This window comes from Notothenia coriiceps, unplaced genomic scaffold (genome assembly GCF_000735185.1).
Source record: "Notothenia coriiceps isolate Sejong01 unplaced genomic scaffold, NC01 NC01_scaffold00017067, whole genome shotgun sequence".
Lineage (NCBI taxonomy): Eukaryota > Metazoa > Chordata > Actinopteri > Perciformes > Nototheniidae > Notothenia > Notothenia coriiceps.
The window spans coordinates 639829-654128 of record NW_011349768.1 but is presented as its reverse complement, the minus strand read 5'-3'; the positions used below and the strand labels follow the sequence as shown (position 1 = coordinate 654128).

The 14300-nt window shown below is 44.5% G+C and overlaps 1 protein-coding gene and 1 long non-coding RNA gene across 2 annotated transcripts in view; both read left to right on the top strand.

Moving 5' to 3' along the window:
* Positions 1 to 14300, top strand: part of LOC104950042 (histone deacetylase 7-like) — a 232818-nt gene that overhangs the window by 26900 nt on the left and 191618 nt on the right. The gene's annotated exons all lie outside the window — the stretch shown is intronic.
* On the top strand, positions 84 to 8832 carry LOC104950022 (uncharacterized). The gene is made up of 4 exons (XR_798878.1): positions 84 to 97; positions 7760 to 7766; positions 8311 to 8485; positions 8681 to 8832. It is a non-coding gene; the product is annotated as an uncharacterized lncRNA (long non-coding RNA).

Here is a 14300-nt window from a genome sequence, read left to right as displayed (position 1 = left end):
TTGTCCGATCGGCCTGAAACTTCCCACGTTTGCCAACGGCCGAGTCCTCGAGACACCTAGACACACACGTCGACGTGCGGACAACAGCCTGCAGAGCGTCGAAGACCCGCTCAACGCTGCTTGCAGCTTTAATAATTATTATTATTATTCACTTCCTAATGTTCTCAGCCTATAGAGTGGTGCAGTAATGTCATGTTTCTTTAGGCCGATCTAGTCAGCATCGCACGGGCTCCCTTGATTTAAAGCAATAGGATTTCCCCTTTTTTTTATTCGGAAGAAAGTCACATGCGCCTTTTTGGAACTAAGATTTTATCTCATATAAACTAAGAACAAGGGCGTATCTGATACAAATAGGAAAAAGGCTTTACATTCGTGAGTTAAAAAGTAACAGTAATCAATTGTTATAACAATACCATATAGAAATATCCTTGTATCATATTAGTTCATTGAATGTAATTATTTAAAAAAAAAAAAATTCATAACCATTTTGCCAAATAGTTAATTGTTTAGCCATTTCCCCAAATAACCAATTGAAAATAGGCTACAGAGTCCATTGTGATCATATAAAATATCAATATCACATTAGTTCACTGAATAACAATAAATTACATTAAACCTGGCCTAATAACTGTTTGGCAAATCAAAAAAGACTTTAGAACATTGGGAATGTCAAATATAGCAATATAATTATATACGACAACAGCATATTTCATGCAGATCATGTACGTTTCAAGTTCGACGTTTCATAAGGTCGATTCGGTGCCAGGAAAAATTGAAGGCGTGCTGTAAGCCACGAAGGTAATAGCCTATCCCGCTCCGTCAGAGACAACACGTCTAGAACCACCCTTTACTATGGCTCTACCCGGGGCGCATTTGGCGGAACAGGCTGATCACCAAACGGTCACAACGAATTTTGGGGACCAACCACATGGCACCGTTCGGCCCGTGTAACAGGAAATCGATAAGTCTTACACTACCGGTACACAATATCAGAAACACGGGAACGCTCGACGAACTTCATTCCGGCAACGTGCATTTCAACGCAGGAATTAACTACTTGACACTACAGCCACCTACTTCAGCTCGCCGTGCGAGCACTTGACAGTTGTCCCCCCCCCCCCAGAGGCGACGCCCGTTTGGACACCGGGAGCAACGATCGTTTTAGCAATAAGCTCTAATTTTGAATGTAATTAGAGCGTGCGGGATGTCTGGAGTTGTGCCAGGCTTGCTTGTTTCTGTTGTCTCCCTATTTGTACAAGCAACCGTTTTTTTACTTTACCGACACGATTGTGTGTTTTCTCCTAGGCTTTTTCCTGTTCAAGTTTCATACTTGACAGCTAGTTGACGTTCAACCTTTCGCCCTTGGTCGTCCCACGAGTACGTTTAACTTGGTTCTTCTACGTGTGTCCGTTACCCTAGTGACGACCACTTTTTCTTTCTTGCATGAGTGTGAGCTGTTTTACCTCCCCATTAGGTGGTACTGGGGGCGGGGCGGACGCCGCGCCGCGCGGGACGCGGGCCGGCGGCGCGGCGCCGGCCCGGCCGCGCGCACGCCGGGAGCATACACCTTGAAGATGGTCAGGAAAGCGTTCAGTAAGTCGTCTCATCCGATCATACAGCCAANCGAGACACCTAGACACACGTCGACGTGCGGACAACAGCCTGCGGAGCGTCAAATAAACACAAGGATAATTAAAGCTGCAAGCAGCGTTGAGCGGGTCTTCGACGCTCCGCAGGCTGTTGTCCGCACGTCGACGTGTGTCTAGGTGTCTCGAGGACTCGGCCGTTGGCAAACGTGGGAAGTTTCATCATCTGAAGTTTGGTGCCGTTTGGACGATTTTCCATTGAATTACAACAACACCATGTTTCATGGCGAGGGATCTGTCGCCATGGCAACGACTAAATTGATCGTAGCGATATCGATTATGCGAGTTGCATGCGCCCACGTGACTGGGCTCGCGCGGCCTATCAGCCGTCATGATTTCCGAACCTTTTCTGTGCTTTTGCCGGTCGTTTTCCCTGTTTTTGGGTGTGTTTCGCAGGTTTATCGGTCGCTGTGCGACCGATTTCAATAGGGTCTTCGCCGACCTCTGGTCTCAGACCCTGATAATAATAATAATAATCGGTCCGATATCAATAATGTGCTATGGTCTAGTCGCGTGGGCTACCTACTGTCATAACTTAGGCCACTTTTAATGGGCTTTTGCCCCTCGTTTTCCCTGTTTTTTGTGGGTTTTGCATGGTTTGCATGGCTCCGCCCACGTGACTGGGCTCGCGCGGCCTATCAGCCGTCATGATTTCCGAACCTTTTTTGTGCTTTTGCCGGTAGTTTTCCCTGTTTTGGGTGTTTTTGGCAGGTTTATCGGTCGCTGTGCGATTTCAATACGGTCTTCGCCAACCTCAGGTCTCAGACCCTAATTATAGTAATGTGAAAGCCTTTACTCTGAAAATGTGTGTCCTGTGGATCCCCCCATTCAACACAAACCCACATTCAGGACTGTGAATTTTAAACAATTTAACTCCTCAATATCTTAACACAAAACAATACAAATAATTGCTATTTATCAAGATCTAGCCATTTGTGAAATAGCTTTCTTAATAGCTATCAAGATCATGAAACATGACTTAAATTGTTACTATAACCTTAAGAAATTAATTGCACATAATAATTCCCACGGAGCTGTGAGCACTTATACATTTATGTGACGCTTTTCCACTCATCTTCCAGTTGTCGGTTTTCCTCTGTTGAAATCGACCAGCTGTGAAGGTGTGGGCGGGGCTTTTATACGCAAGTAGTGAAAACACTTCCGCGTAGTCTGCTCTCGTGTATACTCCCTCACCCCTCCTCCCTCACCCCTCCTCGACTCCTCCGTGTGCATTTCAGCTATTGGGACGTCCTTCAAAATGGCGTGTCTTGATCGATTTCTGGGTCAAGTCCCGGAGGAGGGGAAGAGAGGAGTCGAGGAGGGGTATTGGGATGAGGCTACTGTCACTACCCGATCTGCCCGATCTGTACTGCGCATGTGCGAGATGGTCCGCCATATTTGACAACTACATAAGGCAACTCTAATAGGACACTTGACACAGTGGCGTTTGGCAAAGCAGAAAAAGAACACTAAAAAAAAACGACAATATTAATCTGAACGAGAGAGATGAGTTATTGTTATTACAACGTGACTTCACCATTATTTAACAACTCCTTTTATTGGGTCCTTTTATTGGGTTAAGCACATTGTCAGAATGAGTGAGAAATGAATTTAACTTCTGTTAGACAGCTATCATACATCCTGAAGAAATATTGACTGTGAATGTATGCATTCATAATTTATATCTAATTACATTAACTGTGAATGCCCTTCATTTTTATTTCAAATAAAATAAAATAACAAAATATTTTTGTGTAGATATTTGAAACGTTTATGACTCGCGCATGCACGATGCAAATCGGGCAGCCGTCTAGACGTCAAATGTGCCGTATGGAGTTGTCCAATATGGCGGACCATCTCGCACATGTGCAGTGCAGATCGGGCAGGGGTGCAGATCGGTTAGTGACTGTCACTACCCGATCTGCCGAAATGACAATAAATGAAAATGTAAAACGAAAAAAGCGATCATGAAAATGTTTCCAATAAATGAATAAAATGATTTTTGACCACTCTGTTGTTCAGATATATCACATGTTTGTAACTGAATGATACATTAATTGAAACAAAACACTGCTCTCATGTCAAGAAGCATCAGATCAGTGCATGCACTGCATCGTCCAATCAGTGAGCGATACACAGTAAGGGGGCGGGGCGAGTGTCTGAGGATTTCACCGGAGGATGGTCTGGTGGTTCCTCGGTTATCGCTCCTCGATCCTCGATCCTCGGTCCTCCGGGAGAAATAAGGCCACTGGGACACTACTCAAGATGGCCCAGACAAATCAACTTCCGGTGATACAGAGACCGAGGAAATGAAAAATAAGAGAAGTGAAACGCAGCCAGAGAGAGGAGGGGAGAAGATGCAGCTATTTCTGAGCTGGAGGAGGAGGAGGAGGAGGAGGAGGAGGAGGAGGAAGAGGAAGTCTCTCTGCTGTAATGACAGTGTGTTCCTGTTGTGGCTGAGGCCCAGCGGGGGCTGAGGTGTGTGGAGGTGTGTGGAGGAATGTGCCGCTGGCTGGGACAGGAAGTAGACGGGTGTGGTGAGGAGGAAGACAGCCTGGCTGCGCCAAAGGTGATCATGCAGCCATGTACAGTAGGGGGGGTGTGGGGGTCATTTGAATTAAGCATGAACCTTTTTTATCTGAGACTATGTACATTTGTGTGAAAGCACAGTTTGTTGGAAAACATCAATAGATGAACTAGAGTCGACCCCAGCACTTTTCGTGCAGCATTAATTGCATTATTTGGACTAATATTAGAGCTGCATGCATCAATACAGCCAGCGGAGTATGTCTTTAGTCCTCTGGATTCCTCCTCTCAGGCTGCATGGCTAACCTCATGTTTAGAAATACCTGACTCAATATTCCAAATCAATAAAAATAGAATAAAGACAGAAAATGAAAGAAAGCTGTGTTTTCTGTCTCATTTCTGATGAAGGTTTCCTGGATATAATGCAAGCAAGAATTTCCTAGAATAAATATTGGCATTAGTTACAATTTATTGCGAGAAAACCATCAACTTACTTTCAGATATTTTCATATGATTTAAAATCACATTTTTGTACTGAATTATTTGTGAAAATGAAAATATATATTTTCACATTTCATGTATACAGTTTACTTTTCAGTGCTATTTACTTTAAATATTATTTCCTAAAAATGCTGTTTTGTATCCTGATAGCCTTCTCCACAAACATGGCGTCCTACTTTTCTTTTTTTGCATACTTTTTTTTTTTTTTTACATAATAAATCTGAAACTACTGAAATCAGCCAAAAACCAATGCACCACTTTGAAATTGTAGGACGTAATTCCAGGTTGCTAAAAAGTTTGGCCTCTATCATTCTCCCGATTACGAAAATGAAAGACTTCATTTCCAGGAAAGCTGCTACTTTTACCTCTGCTGGAAAGCGATTAGCCTCCCGTGCAGCAGAGAGATGAGCAGCTACAGAGACTTACGTGCTGTTGATGATCTGGAAGCGTTCTCCTTTCCTGAAGCTGAGGTCGTCTTCTGACCGCGCCTCGTAGTCATAAAGTGCCACAAAGAGGGTGACTCCTGCAGGGGGGAGGAACACAGGGTCAGCACTCGGCACTTTAGCAGGAGGAGGAAAAGCTCACAAAACGTGGACCTGAGCGTGCACGGCTGCAGTCTGAGTACATGTGCAGCAGTCTGAGGACATGTGGAGCAGTCTGAGGACATGTAGACATGTTGAGCAATCTGAGGACATGTGGAGCAGTCCGAGGATACTTGGACATGTGGAGCAATCTGAGGACATGTGGAGCAGTCTGAGGATACGTGGACATGTGGAGCAATCTGGGGACATGTGGAGCAGTCTGAGGATATGTGGAGCAATCTGAGGACATGTGGAGCAGTCTGAGGATATTCAGAGGGAACTCATCAGATTTTGCATGTGATAATAAACCAATGGAATGGAAGCTGGCCACATAGAAAGGGTTTCACAACGATTCAACTCTAGTGCGTTCAACTACTCATGTTTCTGCATAAAACAATGGCCAAGCTAGCAGCAGGGCTTTATGGACAGCAATGTGGGTCAATCCATCACTGTATCTCAACTCTATAGTGTAGTCTCCAGCTCATAGAGTCCTGTAGAGAATCCAGGATCGTTGAGTTCCCCAAAGTGTTATGTTAGAAATGTATAGTAGTAGTACTTATGTTATTGTCAGACAATAAATTTTACAAATAAGTTACATTAAATCCCACTAAAGTCCTCAGTCTTGTAGCGCTCTAAACCTTTGCCACTGCAGCGGTCCTGTGCCTTTCCTCAGCCTAACACTCCTCAGGCTCACTGTACATCTTTACAGGCGGCAGCAGGAGGTTCACAATACAAATACAATGATGAGTTGAGTACAAAGTGTTCAACTACCCTCTGAGGTGCGTAAAACATAGACAACAGAGGAAACACTTGAGGAACATATTATAAGCAAACTCATAGGATCCTCAGGGCCAAATTCATAGGATCCTCAGGGCCAACCTCATAGGATCCTCAGGGCCAAACTCATAGGATCCTCAGGGCCAAACTCATAGGATCCTCAGGGCCAAACTCAAAGGATCCTCAGGGCCAACCTCATACGATCCTCAGGGCCAAACTCATAGAATCCTGAGGGCCAACCTCATACGATCCTCAGGGCCAAACTCATAGGATCCTGAGGGCCAACCTCATACGATCCTCAGGGCCAAACTCATACGATCCTCAGGGCCAAACTCATAGGATCCTGAGGGCCAACCTCATACGATCCTCAGGGCCAAACTTATAGGATCCTCAGAGCCAAACTCAGGGCCAAACTCAAAGGATCCTCAGGGCCAAACTCATAGGATCCTCAGGGCCAAACTATAGGATCCTCAGGGCCAAACTCAGGGCCAAACTCAGGGCCAAACTCAAAGGATCCTCAGGGTCAAACTCAAAGGATCCTCAGGGCCAAACTCATAACAAGATGAATAATTTCAATCAATCAATCAACGTTTATTTATATAGCCCAATATCACAATTATTGCCTCAGTGGATTTACAGTTTGTAAAGAATATGAATATGACACCCTCTATCCTTGGACACTCACATCGGACAAGGAAACACTCACAAATAAACCCCCCAGTTAATGAGAGAAACCCCCCAGTTAATGAGAGAAACCCCCCAGTTAATGAGAGAAACCCCTCAGCTAATGAGAGAAACCCCCCAGTTAATGAGAGAAACCCCTCAGTTAATGAGAGAAACCCCTCAGTTAATGAGAGAAACCCCCCAGTTAATGAGAGAAACCCCTCAGCTAATGAGAGAAACCCCCCAGTTAATGAGAGAAACCCCTCAGCTAATGAGAGAAACCCCCCAGTTAATGAGAGAAACCCCCAGTTAATGAGAGAAACCCCCAGTTAATGAGAGAAACCCTTCAGTTGATGAGAGAAACCCCTCAGCTAATGAGAGAAACCCCCAGTTAATGAGAGAAACCCTCCAGTTAATGAGAGAAACCCCCCAGCTAATGAGAGAAACCCCTCAGTCAATGAGAGAAACCCCTCCCGTTAATGAGAGAAACCCTCCAGTTAATGAGAGAAACCCCCCAGTTAATGAAAGAAACCCCTCAGCTAATGAGAGAAACCCCTCCCCAGTTAATGAGAGAAACCCCCCAGTTAATGAGAGAAACCCCCCCAGTTAATGAGAGAAACCCTCAGTTAATGAGAGAAACCCCCTAGTTAATGAGAGAAACCCCCCAGTTGATGAGAGAAACCCCCCAGTTAATGAGAGAAACCCTCCAGTTAATGAAGGAAACCCCCCAGTTAATGAGAGATAGATGTTGTGTGTAAATTAAAAAGAGAATACATTTACAACATACTGTAGGTAGTCCCAACGATTGAAAATGTATGTGTAAGAAGAAGATGGATCCAGGTGGGTGTCAACAACCCTGTGGGAGCCATCATCTATTTTATAGCTTTATATCAGTTGAGGACTCTATTTGTGAATGGACTCTCAAGGCTATGTGCTCAGCCCTCTCCTCTACTCCCTGTTCACTCACGACTGCGTGGCCATACACAGCTCCAACACCATCGTGAAGTTTGCTGATGACACGACCGTCATCGGCCAGATCACAGACGGCGACGAGACGGCGTACAGAGAGGAGGTCGAAAACCTGACATCTTGGTGCCAGGATAACAACCTCCATCTCAACGTCAGCACAACCAAGGAGCTGATTGTGGATTACAGGAAGCAGCAGAGAGAGGGACACGACCCCANTCTTCATTCTGTCTGTCTGTAGTTATGAGAGAAACAGTTAATAGAGAAACCCTCAGTTAATGAGAGAAACCCCCAGTAATAGAGAAACCCCCAGTTAATGAGAGAAACCCCCAGTTAATGAGAGAAACCCCCAGTTAATGAGAGAAACCCCCAGTTAATGAGAGAAACCCCCAGTTAATGAGAGAAACCCCCCAGTTAATGAGAGAAACCCCCAGTTAATGAGATAAACCCCTCAGTTAATGAGAGAAGCCCTCCAGTTAATGAGAGAAACCCCCAGTTAATGAGAGAAACCCCCAGCTAATGAGAGAAACCCCCCCAGTTAATGAGAGAAACCCTCAGTTAATGAGAGAAACCCCCAGTTAATGAGAGAAACCCCCAGTTAATGAGAGAAACCCCCCAGTTACCCCCCACTCACAGGTGTCTCCCCCCAGGTACAACCCTCCTCCTCCCAGCTGAACTCCAGTGATGTCTTCCTGCTGGTCTCCCCCTCTGGATGCTGGGTGTGGGTGGGGGGAAGCAGCACCTCCGCTGAGGAAAACGGGGCGGAGCAACTGGCCGTGATCCTGCAGGTGACCCCCGACCCTCTGAGGGAGGGGGGGGAGACAGGTGAGATATTGTGCATCGTTGGTATTTAACAACAAGTGGTGTCAGTCTGTGCTGTTGTGTTGTTGTGCTGTTGTGTTGTTGTGCTGTTGTGTTGTTGTGTTGTTGTGCTGTTGTGTTGTTGTGTCTGGGGTCTACCAGGATGGGGGTTTCTGTTTGCTCCATGAAGAAGTCCTCTGAACAGGGTCTGTGTTACAGATGCATTCTGGGAAGCTTTGGGGGGTCAGGAGGAATACTGTCGCACCCCCCGCCTGAAGAACAAGATGGACGCTCACCCCCCCCGTCTGTTCGCCTGCTCCAACAAGACCGGGAACTACCAGGTACCTGTCTGTCTGTCTGTCTGTCTCTCTGTCTGTCTGTCTGTCTGTCTGTCTTTCTGTCTCTCTGTCTGTCTGTCTGTCTGTCTGTCTGTCTGTCTGTCTCTCTGTCTGTCTGTCTGTCTGTCTGTCTGTCTGTCTGTCTGTCTGTCTCTCTGTCTGTCTGTCTGTCTGTCTGTCTGTCTGTCTGTCTGTCTGTCTGTCTGTCTGTCTGTCTGTCTGTCTGTCTGTCTGTCTGTCTGTCTGTCTGTCTGTCTGTCTGTCTGTCTGTCTGTCTGTCTGTCTGTCTGTCTGTCTGTCTCTCTGTCTGTCTCTCTGTCTGTCTGTCTGTCTGTCTGTCTGTCTGTCTGTATCTCTGTCTGTCTGTCTGTCTGTCTGTCTGTCTGTCTGTCTGTCTGTCTGTCTGTCTGTCTGTCTGTCTGTCTGTCTGTCTCTCTGTCTGTCTGTCTGTCTGTCTGTCTGTCTGTCTGTCTCTCTGTCTGTCTGTCTGTCTCTCTGTCTGTCTGTCTGTCTGTCTGTCTGTCTCTCTGTCTGTCTGTCTGTCTGTCTGTCTGTCTGTCTGTCTGTATCTCTGTCTGTCTGTCTGTCTGACTCTCTCTCTGTCTCTCTGTCTGTCTGTCTGTCTGTCTGTCTGTCTGTCTGTCTGTCTCTCTGTCTGTCTGTCTGTCTGTCTGTCTGTCTGTCTGTCTCTCTGTCTGTCTGTCTGTCTCTCTGTCTGTCTGTCTGTCTGACTCTCTCTCTGGCTCTCTGTCTGTCTGTCTGTATCTCTGTCTGTCTGTCTGTCTGTCTGTCTNCAACCTCAAGTGGCCATTCGGGGAACTGCAGTTTTCTGCACTTAATTAGAATTATAATATGGAGGGATGAAACCGTCTTTAATGGTCTCACATGCAGAGCACACAGCACACACAGTGAAATGTGTTCTCTGCTTTTAACTCATCCTAGTACCAGGAGTCTAGTACTAGGAGCAGTGGGCAGCTATTCTACAGCGCCCGGGGAGCAATGGGGGAAGGGAGATGTCCGGTGCCTTGCTCAAGGGCACCACGGCAGGGCAGGAGGTGAACTGGGACCTCTCCAAGTAGCAGTCCACACTCCATCTTTAGGTCTGTTCGGGGACTTGAACCGGCAACCCTACGGCTCACAGTCCAAGCCCCTACTGACTGAGCCACTGCCAGACGAATTACTGTAAGCAAATGATTGGGGTTTATTTTGCTTAACCTGTAGTTAGATAATGAATATGCTCTGTCTTAGTAATAGTTACTGTAGAACATGGTTATCTGGTCAGATGGACATGCTTACAATACAATCCCTAGAGCTCTTTAAATGAGTGTCACTCTTATTGTAGTCTCCTGATCACCACTTCATCATCTGAACTGCCAGCTGTTACTATATGACATGAAAATCAATGTCTAGGGACGGGGATAGTGAGTTTGGGATACGCTGTTGAATCCCTTTTTCAAAGTACACTGATGGGCAGGTTGGAAACCCAGCTCTGTTGTAGCCTATAATGTTACAACCAATTATTACTCTACCATATAACCGTACCGTAACAAATGACATGTAATGTATCCTTTAATTTGCTCTTCCCTTTTCCATACTTGCAGTGTTTATAACACATTGTTTTCCAAAGCACGCCTCCTGACAACCTAAAGTATGTCTGTTTCTGAGGGGACAGGAAATGCTGTTTGTTTGTCTTACCGTGTTTGTGTTTTTGTTGCATTTAAGGTATTGTTTGCTTACAGAAAGCCTGACAAAACAACGCATATTCCCCAGCTATGCCAAACACTTCCTAGCCTTTCACTGCAGCTCGTACTGAGAGTGTTTGTGAGATTTTTAAGAGTTGAATTTCAGTATGTTTGGCTTCAGATGCTCCTGAAGCAACATTTGAAATGCGTTCGCCACAAACTCACTTCAATATTACCGTCCTCATAATGTTATTCCACTTTTTTATGAGACTGTTGACCCGACAGAGCCTTGCTGGAAAATGTGAAGCCTCCAGGGTGAGATTGCCTTGCATAAGCACATTTCCCATTAGAACAGCACTGAAGGGCAAGAAGAATTTGAACAAGTCTATATACAAAACAACCACTTTCTTGAAAATATGTTAATACAACCGGAACGGTCAGTAAGGAAGCACAGCAGCTAGAGCGGGTCTTGGATAAACAAGGAAACATACACTAAGAAAAAGAAACCATATGCTTGATAATTACCACTAGTGCAACCTTTGCCATCCTCTCTGTCTCTCTCCCTCTTTCCCTCTCCCTCCCCCTCCCTCTCTCCATCCATTCCCTCATGGTTAATTGAACAGAATAGTTTAGTGTGCAATTAATTATGATGTGCTGAGATGATGTATGGACCTGACAGGGCATTGTAGGTAATAATAGGAGAGATTTATTTACTGGCTCTGCCTAGGCTCCTCTCAGCCCTGCAAAATTAATACATTTTCTCTGATTCAAATTATGGAAAAAAATAGGAAGGAAATTGACACACACACACACACACACACACACACACACACACACACACACACACACACACACACACACACACACACACACACACACACACACACACTGGGAATCAATGTTGTTCTTGTAGGGAAATTGTAAATTTAAAACGGCAGAAATGAATCATGCTAATGGCGTGGCTGACAGTTGTGCTCAATATTATGATTTCAAACCCCCAAAAGATTGATTGCATCACCACTTATTTATTTACTGGGTGGAAGAAAATATATTGCCTCGCAGTGCTTGTGGGATAAACATAAAGTTAGCAAAAATCCAAGCTGGGCTACAATGAGCTGCATCAGGGTCTATTTGGGGTTTTAGTAAGCAAAAGCCGGTTCATTCTCACTTAATTCCAAACACGTATTACCCAGAAAATAACCTTTTTAACCACCTTGAATACCTTTACTGCATATACAAGCTAAACGACAAGTCTCAAATGTATTCCAAGGATGCAGTTTCACTCACTGAAAATGTTTTAATGTAAATTGTGCAGGGAAGTAACTCCCTAACTCAGGGATGTTAGCCTTTGCAAACCATTTACATTCACCAAAACCGATATAACACACTACAGGAAAGGGTAAACCCCCAGAAGAGTAATGGGGCCCCTTTAAAATAAACTTGTTTTGAAATTTCAAATGTTTAGAATACTTTCTCACCACTTTGCATTCTTGCATTCTTTTGAAAGCCAGCCACCTTTGTTTACACTGTGTGGAAGAAGATATACCATTATGTCAGTGAAAAGTACATGTTTACGCAAACAGCTAGTTTTGCGCTGATTTATGTCAAGGGAGGCAAAAACATTTGAGTTGCTAAGCCTTGCTGTTTCTGCTCTTATGGTGTGATCTCTTCTCATGCATTTGCAGTCAGTGTACATATCCAACAGTGAAGCTTGAAACGCTTTAGGCCAATAGGATGATTGTACGGAAACACATGTTGGCAGAATGGGCTGAGGCAGGTGTGTTTCTCCCTAAAACAAACCTTCTCAATGCAGATATCATTTCCGTTCTGGACACCAGACAAGGGGTGTAACTCTGACTTGGTCCAACAACAGGTGCATTTCTGCCGAGGCCAACGCTTTCCCACACTCCGCATGCGATCACATTTATACCCATCTGCAGAGTATAATGATCCTGATGGTCCGAAAGCACCTGGACATTTAAATGAGTGCAGATGCTGCTGAAACACAGAGAGAGACAGCATTTACATGTGTGGGTGTGGTGTTTATTTTTGCATAGAGGCCTTGGCGTTTACTGTTTCAAACAGCTGCAAGGTTTGGCTCTGAGCAAAGCACTTATGTCTTTGCTTGATCGATTGTCTTTCACTGAAGCACTGCTGCTTTCTGTCTCATGCCTTTCTATAGTTAAACTTGATTCATGTACTTTACAAATGCCTCTAGAGCGGAAGAGCTATTGGGGAAAAGTTGTGCACAACACAAAGCGGCATTGATTGCTTTCTCTTCTGCCATCCAATTCTTTCATTCTTCCCCACAAGCGCTCTCTGGTGTCTCTCCGTCTCTGTTTAAAAAGCACCTTGCTTCTTGGCGTCGCGGTTCCATTTAGCAACATGTGGGCACTCTGCCAGCTGCTTTCATTGTTACATAAATGAAACAAATCCCTCCTGTGTAAGAAACGATGTGGACATGGAAAAGGATGGTATTACTTCTCCATCAGGAGTCGGTCCAAATACCAGGAAGCTTGTAAAGGTATGTTCGGACCATAAGGACGCTATTCTCAAGGACTGGAGCAAAGGGAGGAAATTAAATCTAAATGCCACTGGAGCATAATAACAGCTTCATAATTTCTCACAATGGAAACTGAGCAGCAAAAGGATTATATAATACTAATTCAACAGTAAACAACCGTTTACGAGAACGGTTTACTACTCTTTTACATGGGGATTTGTCTGCAATATAATCCAAACATCATACAATATGTAAACAGATGTGCGTGGAGCTGAAAACGCTCGGCTGACAAATGTTTTTGATCCACTCCTGATTGAGGTCACCAGTGTGGTATTTATAAGCTTCTCTGTTTATATCAGGGGTATTACCTCATTTAATTACATTTCAGGAATGTTGGGTAAACATATTTGTAACTGTGCATGGGTGGTTTTAAATGTGTCTGCTTGCATTGGGGTGGCTATGGGTATGCATGCAAGCACAGACAGCCTCAGGCATCAGAAACCCCCAGGGGCCCCAACACTACCAAAACATCTCTGGACCTCAGATTTATAAACACACTCTACGCACATTTTGTACAATTTATTTATAATAACAAGGACAATTCTTAAAAACTGGACAACTATCCTCCCTGAACATGGTTAAAATGGCATTGTTGTTCTAAAATCTGCTGTTAAATTAAATCTGTATTTTTCTTCATTTTCATTTAATCGTTTATTTGAATAGGGACAATGCACATCAATGAACACTTTAGACAAATAATGCTTCAAGTGTGAATATGCTGGATTTTAGCTTTGAGCTCATTTCCATCCGTAGTCCCTGACATACAACTAAGAACATGACATTTGCAAACATAGCAACAAATAAATACATGATATGAAAAAGAACAAGAGCAGCACACACAAGTATTTACCACACGGCAGTACACTATAGCAGCAACGACATATTAAGTGCAAGAGAAGATACAAGAGATGCCTAAAGTTCAAGAGGAGATACCCCTGTGTTAAAGTGCAGTTAGCGGTGATTGCACGTCTGTTTGTTTCTCAACCATTCTTTGAGTTGTCCTTTAAAACTATTGAGAGTGGGACAATCCCGTATCTCAGTTGGGAGGCTATTCCACAATGAGCTGCCTTTGATGGAGAGGACATTTTGTCCAAAAGTGGTCCGTCTGCGGTGGACATCAGTCTCCTCTGGTTTCTGACCAAGTGCAGCGTCCAGTACGTTTATGAAATGGCCAAAACCAACAATCGAAACGATTGATAAGAAGTGTTGTCTTTGAGGCCACATTTGATATCGCTCATGCAGTAAATGCTAAAAAT